The sequence below is a fragment of the Alosa alosa genome, chromosome 9 (assembly GCF_017589495.1).
Source record: "Alosa alosa isolate M-15738 ecotype Scorff River chromosome 9, AALO_Geno_1.1, whole genome shotgun sequence".
Taxonomy (NCBI): domain Eukaryota; kingdom Metazoa; phylum Chordata; class Actinopteri; order Clupeiformes; family Clupeidae; genus Alosa; species Alosa alosa.
Window position 1 is genome coordinate 26,768,877 of NC_063197.1, and position 9,997 is coordinate 26,778,873.

The 9,997-nt window shown below is 41.7% G+C and overlaps 1 long non-coding RNA gene across 1 annotated transcript in view; it reads left to right on the forward strand.

The window, feature by feature from the left end:
- The first annotated feature begins 5,959 nt into the window (after positions 1 to 5,959).
- The window catches only part of LOC125301017, a 25,152-nt gene continuing 21,114 nt past the window's right edge, over positions 5,960 to 9,997 (forward strand). The window contains exon 1 of the long non-coding RNA XR_007194658.1: positions 5,960 to 6,244. This is a non-coding gene — a long non-coding RNA (uncharacterized LOC125301017). The remainder of the gene's footprint in view (positions 6,245 to 9,997) is intronic.

The following is a 9,997-nucleotide window of genomic DNA, read 5'->3' on the forward strand; positions in this document are numbered from 1 at the left end:
GAGATTTTATTTGTGTCGCCAGCATAGCCTATTGACAATTTATGTTGTAAATAGGCCTACCTTATAATCCTACCTGTAGCTTAGGGAAGCTAACAGCTTTCTATTAGGATCTAGTTTGTTAGTTACCGTTTTGTCATAACTCCCTGATGCATTTTTGCATTTAGAATAGCCAGAGCGTGTATATCTCAATCGAAAATTAAACAATATCGGGTGCCTATGGACTAGGCTGGGTGAACCCAGCCTGATCTGCCCGCTATTTATTTTTGATTTCTTAAAAGATTGAGCTTGGTCTGATGAAAGCCAGACTAGCCATGGACCTCAGTTAAACAATGCAAGGGAACATGAATCAGCCTATATTTGCACTAACAATAACGGACAAAAGCTCTTCAACTTTGGACCGTTAAAATGTGTATGAACAGTCTAGCGACGATTTCATCAAGGCCCATTTGGACATGTCTGTTATTTGCACCACTGGTTAGATGTAAAACAGCATTTCGTTTCAGACTAGGCTACTGTTACTTAATTTGTGCATTAACAATAACGTTTCAGACTACTGTTACTTAATTTGTGCATTGACAATAAAGTATTACATGAACTAAAGATGACTAAAATCTTATGTAGAAGAAGAAACATTCACAAAAATCCATCCATCCAAAAATGACCTTTGTTTTGATAGCTGTTGAAAATGGCATGGAACTGACAGAGATGTTTTTGTTTAAAAATACATTAAAACAAATAAAAAAAAAAATAACATTATGCTGATACCTTTTGCTTTTCCCAAATACAATGTAGCCTACAGGTGTAAGTGACCTTTCATCAATCCAGTTGCAATGGATGAACTGTGATGAACTGCCCTACTTGTGATTGTTTAGAGATTTTAAAGGTTTTATAACAATTCTACATCTTCTTTGGCTATTCTACAATCTATTCACCTTTTCAGCACCAGTAGGGTACTTTCTGTGCAGCTGCACACACACACTCAGGCATGCCAAACAAGCATACACAAAAGTTTCAAGAGTGGGGGTTGGAGTAAAATATGGAGACAAATTGAAGTGTGATTTATTTTCGCGGAACGGATGTACAGGACTGAGCGGCGGTCATATTATGTACCGCTATGCGGTACATCTAGTTTATTTTTCAAGCAATCACTTGTCTCTTTGGAAGCAAAGTGGAGACCATCAGAAACTGTGCAAAAATATTAACTACATTTTAGTATAATTAGTAGGCCTATTTATACAGAATCTGGCTGAATCAAAGACATTTATTTATATGAGGGAAGCAAATTGGACACTATTTGTTGTTTGCTTGTAATTTCACAAATTACTAAACTGAAACTGGCCCTAAACCCTCCAGTGCAACCTAATACAAAGCTTTTTTTTTATATAGAAAATGTCTTCAGAAGTGAAAAAAATCACATTTGTTAAAGTGATTTCTTTAGATCTACCACATTGCAGACCATGTATCCACAACCACAGTAAATTGTCAGATATCTGACATAAATATAGCATCAAGTGAACAAACTGAAGGGTCTGTATTTTAAACAGATATGAAACGCTTTCTCCTCTTCGCTGACAAAATCGACTGGTCTCGGTGCCTTCACACCACAATAGGAGAAGGAGATTACAGAGGCTTGGGCGTGAGCAGAGTGGTGTGAACCATGCACACACACACACTCACACACATGCACACACACACACAGAGGAAATGGCAGTTCCACACTGTGGTCTCACATCCAGCGCACACCGCAAGGCGCTCACCTCTGTCTATCTGTGCTCTAGATTTTATCTGCCCCAAGACCATAGTGCTACCAGGGGACGTGATGTACTCAGCCAGCCCCTCCCTAAACACACATACACACACACATGCACCTGCACACACACACACACACACACGCACACGCACACACAGACCTCTGACATACATTTCCATTGTAGAGATGCCCCCTCCACACCATTTTGATGCCAGTGTGAACAGATCAGCTATGCCTATGCTAACACTATTAAATCACCTCCCAACACACACACACACACTCTCATCTCAACACCCCTCTCTCTCTCAGTCTTTATCCGAGTCACTGGACTCTCCTCCTCCACTCCCCAGTGCTTGGCTTTGGGGATAGGGACGGGGGCAGCAGCTGCTAGAGTGGTCCCCTCACCGGAGCTCAGGGATCAGGCTGGAGGCTCCTAGCAGAGAGGGCTCCTGGAGGACATGCGGGGAACAGCCAGTCCATCATGGCACGGCAGCAAGAGGCGAGCAGCTCCAGAGCAGATGGAGACGGCAGCGAGCCGTGCGGCGGACTTCCCCCCGTGGGTCGCCCTCCAAACGCGGGGCAATTAAAGCCGTTAGCCCCGCTGTGGCTCAGTCTGTTCAGATATATGGGGGTTGTTTGGGGTTATATCATTAGTGTTTAGAACAACAGTGCGATCATGAAAATGTTCCCCACTGTAAAAGAGCATAATCTCCTGAGCCATATTTTATGGAGAGTGAAGAAAGTTTGTACCACTTTTTTTTTATAAGGGTTTTGCTGATGTTTAAGTGGGATGCACTGAGGACTCTATCCATTACTTACCCAGCAAGCAAAAAATCTTTACATTTAAAGTTATTTATTAGTAAATATATCCAGAAAGCGACAGGCTGACTCAAGGCCACGACCCCTGGATTGCTGAGCACAGGAAGTAAAACCTGGCATGTCTAGACGCGCAGAATACTGCAGTATGAGAGAGCTCAGCAGAAAATGTACTAAATTCCTTATCAGAGAGACCCTCAACTCTGAGACATACCTGTAAGAGCAGAGATATACGGTAGATAGATACATCTAAATCAAACTTAAGTCATTTATTCTAGTGAATTTGGAAAAGTATGTGACAGAGGACTATATTGCCATAATTCCTAAAATTACAAATACATAAATGGTTTTGCATTGCATTCCTTACATTGTAATTACAATAAGCATTGAAGCATTAAGCATTGCACATTTCCTAGCCTATATGAGGATAAGACCGCTACCACTAAATCATTTTATTTTTCTGACACACACCTTACATGGTCTTTCACTTCAGAATACATTTTAATGTAGGCTCTGTAGGCTCTACCCCCAAAAGTGACATGGGGTCATGGAACTCCCACAGTTATGTGCTCGCACCCACACATTGTGCAAGTTCCTGTCAATTCAGCATAGCTTGATGTGGCATGTCTTTTTTAAATTCAACACAATTCACAGAAACGGTAAGAATTCAATGAAATCTAGAATGTTCATTTCACAGCCCAGACCTTCTCCCCAACTAAACACCTCACTAAAAAAAAAACAAGGCTCATTAGACTCTTCACCTTACTCTTTCAAAGAGGACAATTTTACTGCCACTCTTTTTTAAAATGCCATTTGTTTGTCTCCCCACACACCTGCAGTCAGCAGGGTGCAGTTTACCAAAACCACTCTGATCTAATGTACAGAGCAGCGGAATGAGCATAACAAGGTGCTCTGTAATTTCGACTGTCACTGCAGCCCTACAATTACTGATGCTAGGCTCTGCTCGTCTCCTTCTGAAAACCCCGTTTAGGGAATCTGCTGCCTTTTCTGTTGTCTACGAACCTCAGACCAAGAGTGATCTGTGCAGAAGTGGAATGGCGCAAAAAGAAATCAGCAGTGATATTTCCTCTACCAGTTCATTGAGACAAATATTCTCACCAAATCATTTATTCTCAATTTAATTTGACAGTTTGGATTATTAGTAGTATATTTCTTTGTGTTCTCACTTTTGTTTGTAGAATACTGAGTTACTGAAGCAGGGGAAAACAGAATATGTGATTGAGTGTACGTTTTTGCCTGTGTTCTTTTTATTTTTGATGGCAGAAAATGTCAAATATATGGATGACCGCTGTGCAAGAGCTGGTCTGCAAGAGTGACACGATGGGCTCTTTGAAGCATGGCCCAAGTGCTGATGGAGATACTGAACCAGTATGATGCAATGCATGATACTTAACTCTTGAAAGGAAGTGTGAGGGTAGATTTCTGGTAAATGGTGCATACACACACACACACACACACACACACACACACACACACACATGTGCGCGCGCACACACACACACACACACACACACACACACACACACACACACACACACACACATGCGCGCGCACACACACACACACACACACACACACACACACACATGTGCGCGCACACGCACACACACACACACACACACAATTTGTAGCTACAGTAGAAAAGAAAAGAAAGATCTGGCGGTTGACACGTAATTCTGAAATGACTACTAATTACTAATACCAATAATCTGGAAGAGAGAGAGAGAGAGAGAGAGAGAGAGAGAGAGAGAGAGAGAGAGAGAACAGAAAGGGTCACAACAGGCTGATCAGAAGCTTCTCACTGGGCTCGGTCTTTCTTCCTCTGAACTGAGCATAGTGATGGAATTGCTGAATGCTTCTGCTAATTTTTTCATAGGCTTTACTGATGAACGTCATCAGTTTAAACCATGCAATTAAATATGCACATATGCATGTGTGTGTGTATGTGTGTGTGTGTGTATGTGAGAGTGAGAGAGAGAGAGAGAGAGAGAGAGTGTGTGCATTAATGTGTATAGAGGAGTGAATATGCATTTGTGTATGTCTATGTGTGTGTGTGTGTGTGTGTGTGTGCGTGTGTGTGTGTGTGCACTTGTGTGGGGTGAGGGGGTTGTGTCACAAAAATCAGAAACCAACTGCGGGACCCACTTGGCAGCAGTCAAGTGGCTAACCAAACAAGAGAAAGCTTTGCAGAATATTGATTTAATGCTGGGACTCAGGCAGTAGAAGATGCGCCCTAAATTACACACGCTCTATTTCCCCCTATACCTTAGCTTTTGCTTTCATACTGAGAGAGAGAGAGAGCCAGAGTCTGCCAAACATCAGATGAACTGTGCTATGTATGAAATCATGCCATAAAAATGAAAGAAAAAAGAAAAAAGGTCATGTGGTTTTACACTAGCACAGAGATATTTATGCAGTGTTCTTACTGACAAAATATTTTTCCTTGTTTACACAGCAAAAAATATTAATTGTGTCTCATTTGGAGATCTGTAGTATGTAGTAAGTAGTTATGTCGTTCTCTACTTCTGTGTAAGAGGAATGTGAATGCCGTCAGTGAATATACTTAATGTACTACAATTATTTATGTATATTTGTTCTTTTATTCATCATATTGGTATGAAGAGACACAACATGGTAAAATAATACAATATAAATTCTATTTAAATGCTTTATCAGAACTTCTATAAAATGTACATGTAAAATATGTAATAGCTCAAGAGCTAACTAATGTTTTCTTACTGCAGTACACTCAGTCGGTCTCCAGTGCTCTTGGTGTCATTTCCGTTTTTACCAATGCAACTATGTATCCATATTTTCTGAGGAGAATGACTTAGTTCTTTATTTTTTTAATATATCAACCTAAATGGTTGACGAGGGTAGTCTAAGACTAGATATAGCCTAATTAGACATTTATTATGATGGATTTATAAGATGATCAACATTATCCTGACATTGTCATGGTATCACAGTTTTTCTCCTTTGCATAATTGTTTAAAGTTAAATTACAGTGTTATTTTTCCTCATTCCCTAATTTCTTGAGATTTCTTGTTGAAGTAACATGCGAATATCTTACCTCGTTCACACATTTCTGCACATTAATTTCGATTAGGGAAGGGGCGGTCGTCGTGTTCAGAGTTTTGGTCCTAATTCAATGGAACAAAGCCGAGCCTTATCAATTTATGCGCATTTGACCAATGGTTTGATTCTTTTCTGGTCACATGATGGTGGCAACCAAAATGGATGGACCTGTAGGATAGACGGGCTACTCACAATGTAGGCGGGATCAACTGGATGGTCGCGCCCACATCATATACGTTGTTCTTTGCACACTGAAGTAACCTGCACAACGAACGAAGCTGGTCCCACCTACATCATGAGAGCGGGCTCTTACGTCGTCCTGCAAGTGGATCCATTCGTACGCCCACCCTTGCACTCACATGACAGCCCCCTTCACATCGTTTCCCGCAGCTTTCCTTCTGCAGACTGCGCTGGTGTTAGAAACTACGGCAACAGGACTGCGACTGCCGCCCAAGTAGGCTTCTACATATCCACGCAACTTTTAATGAAGCGCCTTGCGTTTCAGCAGTCTTTGGCGGGTGTCCACGGACTTTCTGACACGACGCAACCTACTTCTCTGATGCAATTACAAACTGAATAGTAAGTGACCATATTTCTACTCTCCAGAAAATATAGCCTACTTTCGACTGATACAATCTTTAAATTATATGATGCTATGGTGCGTCACCACAAAATGGAAACCAATTAGACTGTGTAGTTTTAAATATTATATTTTGCGATATCTAAATATCTTATTCAACATAATCAGTTTGTAAACACTGAATCGAAAGATTCTCTTTCCATCTTATGTGATTTTTTATTTGTCATAGTCTGTTACATTTCTTTTGAACTTGTAGTTTTATGATAATGTAAATAGCATGCTATAGTCTACATACCGGCCGGTAAAACAGGTGACCCTGCTTTTCTTCTGGTCGACAGGCCTGTGCATGGGCAATCAGTCGAGTAAGCTAATGTGAATAGCAGACTAGTGTCTTGGCATGGTAGTTAATGTTGAAGTTCACATATAGGCTACTGTAGGCAACCTGTCCTTTTGTCATCTCCGACTGTAGAGCTGTTGACATTGGGGTTGGAATGTTCTTTCTAGCTCTGTTTTTCTGTCAGTCTGGCTCCCTCCCTCCCATAAGTCCTTCTTCATAAAACACTGTTAAAAACCATAGAATCTTTTGTCACGCTCAAATAACCCAATTTGTTCTACAATTAAGGTTCTTTATCTATGTTATAGCATTTATTTTGAATGCGTAACTGCTAAATGTGACAAGCAAGTTGACTTAGTTGAGAATGACTTAGTACTTTATTTTTTTTAATATATCAACAAGCAAGTTGGTGTGGTGATTTTGTAGCACTGAACGGATTGAGTGTTCAGGCACTGGGGAGTGTTTGATGTGGTTCACATGTTCAGTGGTGAAGTGTCTGCATATGGCCTTAAATGGCTGGCCATAGGAGGTCTTGTGTATTTCAGTTACCTCAAATTCACTTTGTTTGAGGTCATGCTATTGGGGAAGACCTACCGTATACATTGACTGCCAGACACAGGAAGGAGAGATGGGTGACAATGGCTGAGAAAAAAAAATGGCCACAAATTTTCTTAAATTCAATGCAATCAAATCCAACCGGCCAGCTGTTTGATGTCTGAAAGGCTTCAGATGTTTTTAATTAAGACCTATAAAGTCAGTCTGTCTGGCTCTCTGGAGCTGTGTTCTAAAGGGAAAAGAGAAGGGGGGGTGAGACAGGGGGAGAGGGAGAGAGAAGGAAAGAGAGAGAGAGAGAGAGACAGAACACAGAAAGTCACTTAAGTGGTGAATCGCCTAATCAAATTTTTATAGTGTTCCAGTTTTTTTTTCTGTTCTGCTGGTATGCTGCTTCTTTGTCTGGCTGCGCTGCTCTCTACCCCTCCTCGCTGAGACGCCCGCCCCTGCCTGAGACACCTGAAGGCGAGACATAATGATCAACAGAGTTCCAGCTCGTCTGGACCGCCACCAGTCGTTTATTTCACCCCTATCTGTTTCTCTCTCTCTTCTTCAGTGTGTCACACTCACTACCCCACATTTCTGTCTCTTTCCTCTATGCGTTCTCTCTCTTTGTCTGTCGTTCTCTCATTTTGTCTTCCTCCCTCTCTCTCCCTCTCTCTCTCTCTCTCTTTCTTCCTCCTCCTGCCCCCAACAATCAAGCAGGCAGCACGCAGTGCTTGCTGGGGCCAGCTCTGCCCGCTTCGTCCACGAAAGCTGCTGGGCTGGACTCTCTCTCACACACACACACACACACACACACACACACACACACATCTGAACACATATACGAGAGGAGGGGAAAATATGAATGACAAGACTGCATGTGTGTGTGAAGGGGTGTATTTGGCAAGCACACACAACATTTTTGAGTGGCAGTATATGTAATTCATAAGATTTTTAAAAAAAATGTATTTCCTTATTTAACGGTTTACAGTAAGCTGTATTGAAAACAGAGGCTGGAAAGAAAGCTGAGTGAAGGCCTGTGTGTGTGTGTGTGTGTGTGTGTGTGTAGGTACATGATGTGTTTCTGATCTGTTTAAACATTTAACTGCACATGGTGTCTGAGTCCTTCTTCTTGGAAATTCTTTATATTTTGGGAGAGGTGGATCTCACCTCACTGCATCTAGCTGTGATGTTTCTCGCATTTTTTTCTGCTATCCGCACACTTGACTATTTCATGTTTTGTTTAGTTCTCGTGCTGAATATATCAAGGAAAGGTTCTTTTCATCTCTCTGCCATGGCGAGCAGGCTCCAAATCCAAAAGAGAGACTTCGCCTCTCGTGATCCATCACGAGCAGTCACAATCATTATAACTCCCTGGCTCCGTCTCTCATCATAACCAACAAGATCCATTTAAAAAATAAAACACACACACACACACACACACACACAATTCATATTCCAGCCTTTTTTCTACCTTATATTGTTTTAATGAGGTGGTTGTGTGTTGTGCTTTCTGTCCTGGTGCTGAGGTTTGTGTGTTAATGCTCGGCTGTGGTTGGGAAGTGTTTGCTTGCTGGGGCGGCTTCTGACTCCCATGAAAAGGGACAAAAACAGCTTCTGCGTAATTGTGCCAGTCCCAGTCCAAAATGAGCCTGTGTGTGGCACAAATCTGGTCTTTGTCATGGCAAAAGTATTTTATTTGCCACTGACATTATAGCTGTGACAATATATATATATACATGCAGTGCCATGGAGACCGGTGAGCTTTGTGAACATGTAGCGTTTATGTGGAAATTTGTTTTGTTTTTTTGTAATTGTGTAACTAGCTATTGTTAGCTAGTTGTGAAGCTTGTTTATGCCATCCCTTAAATGTTTGTGTAATTAGGGTCTGTTTTTGTATGGTGCGGTTTTTTGTTGAGAGATTATGATTCCCTCAAGGTTGGTGTTGATACGGCCGTGATTGGCTTCTTGGAAACAAAAATGACCCACGCCTAGTCTTCTCAGACCATTCTGAGTTTTTTAACAATTTTATTTTTCACTCGGAGGAGAGAGAGAGAGACAAAGAAAGAAAGAGAAAGAAGAGGTGGCTAGCCTTAGTGGCATTAAGAGGAGGAGAGATCTTTCTTTTCTTTCGCTTTTCTTTCTCATCCCCCCCCTCCCCTCTCCATCCCCACCCCACCCTCGTTCTTTGAAAGGGTGTAATAAAGGGCTCAATGGAAGCAACAAGCTGTTTTTCTCTCTCCTGCGATGAGGAGCATTCTACCTGGCCATGAATAGGAGGCTCTCCATGTGAGGAGAAGCATTTATTAAAGACTTATGCAGGCATGGGGCCAAGGCATATAGACTGAGACCTGAGAAAGAGGGGGGAGGGGATGGAGGATGGCGTGTGATAAAAGGTTAAGGTATGCTCTTCGTTCAAAGCTCAGGGGCTGATTATTTTCTCTTTTAAATCCCTGGGATCTCTTCTTAATTAGCCCTTACCTGTAGTTAAAAAGTGTTAATTCGGTGCTTTCCCAATATGCCTACTCTTATCTTGTCCTGACACTGAAATATCGTCAGGGCAGGCATAATTTACTAAAGTTTTAATGACTTCACCAAACATACAATATGCTTTTTAATCCCAAGCAAGTCCTTTTCGAGATATGCGTGTGTGTCCCATAGTTAAATATAATGTCTCACTGATATATTTGCATGGGCCAATGAAATGTTAAAAGAGGGGGAGAAAAGAAGCCCCTCATGAGGCGGCCTGGTTTATGTAACATGATTTGTGTGTCAGAAGAAGGCGTCACGGTCTGGAGATGGGGCCTTCTCTCGCCCCCCTCTCCTCCCTGCTTCTGCCTGGGAAAAGACCACAGCCAGAAAGAGGTTAATTGTTTTTAGG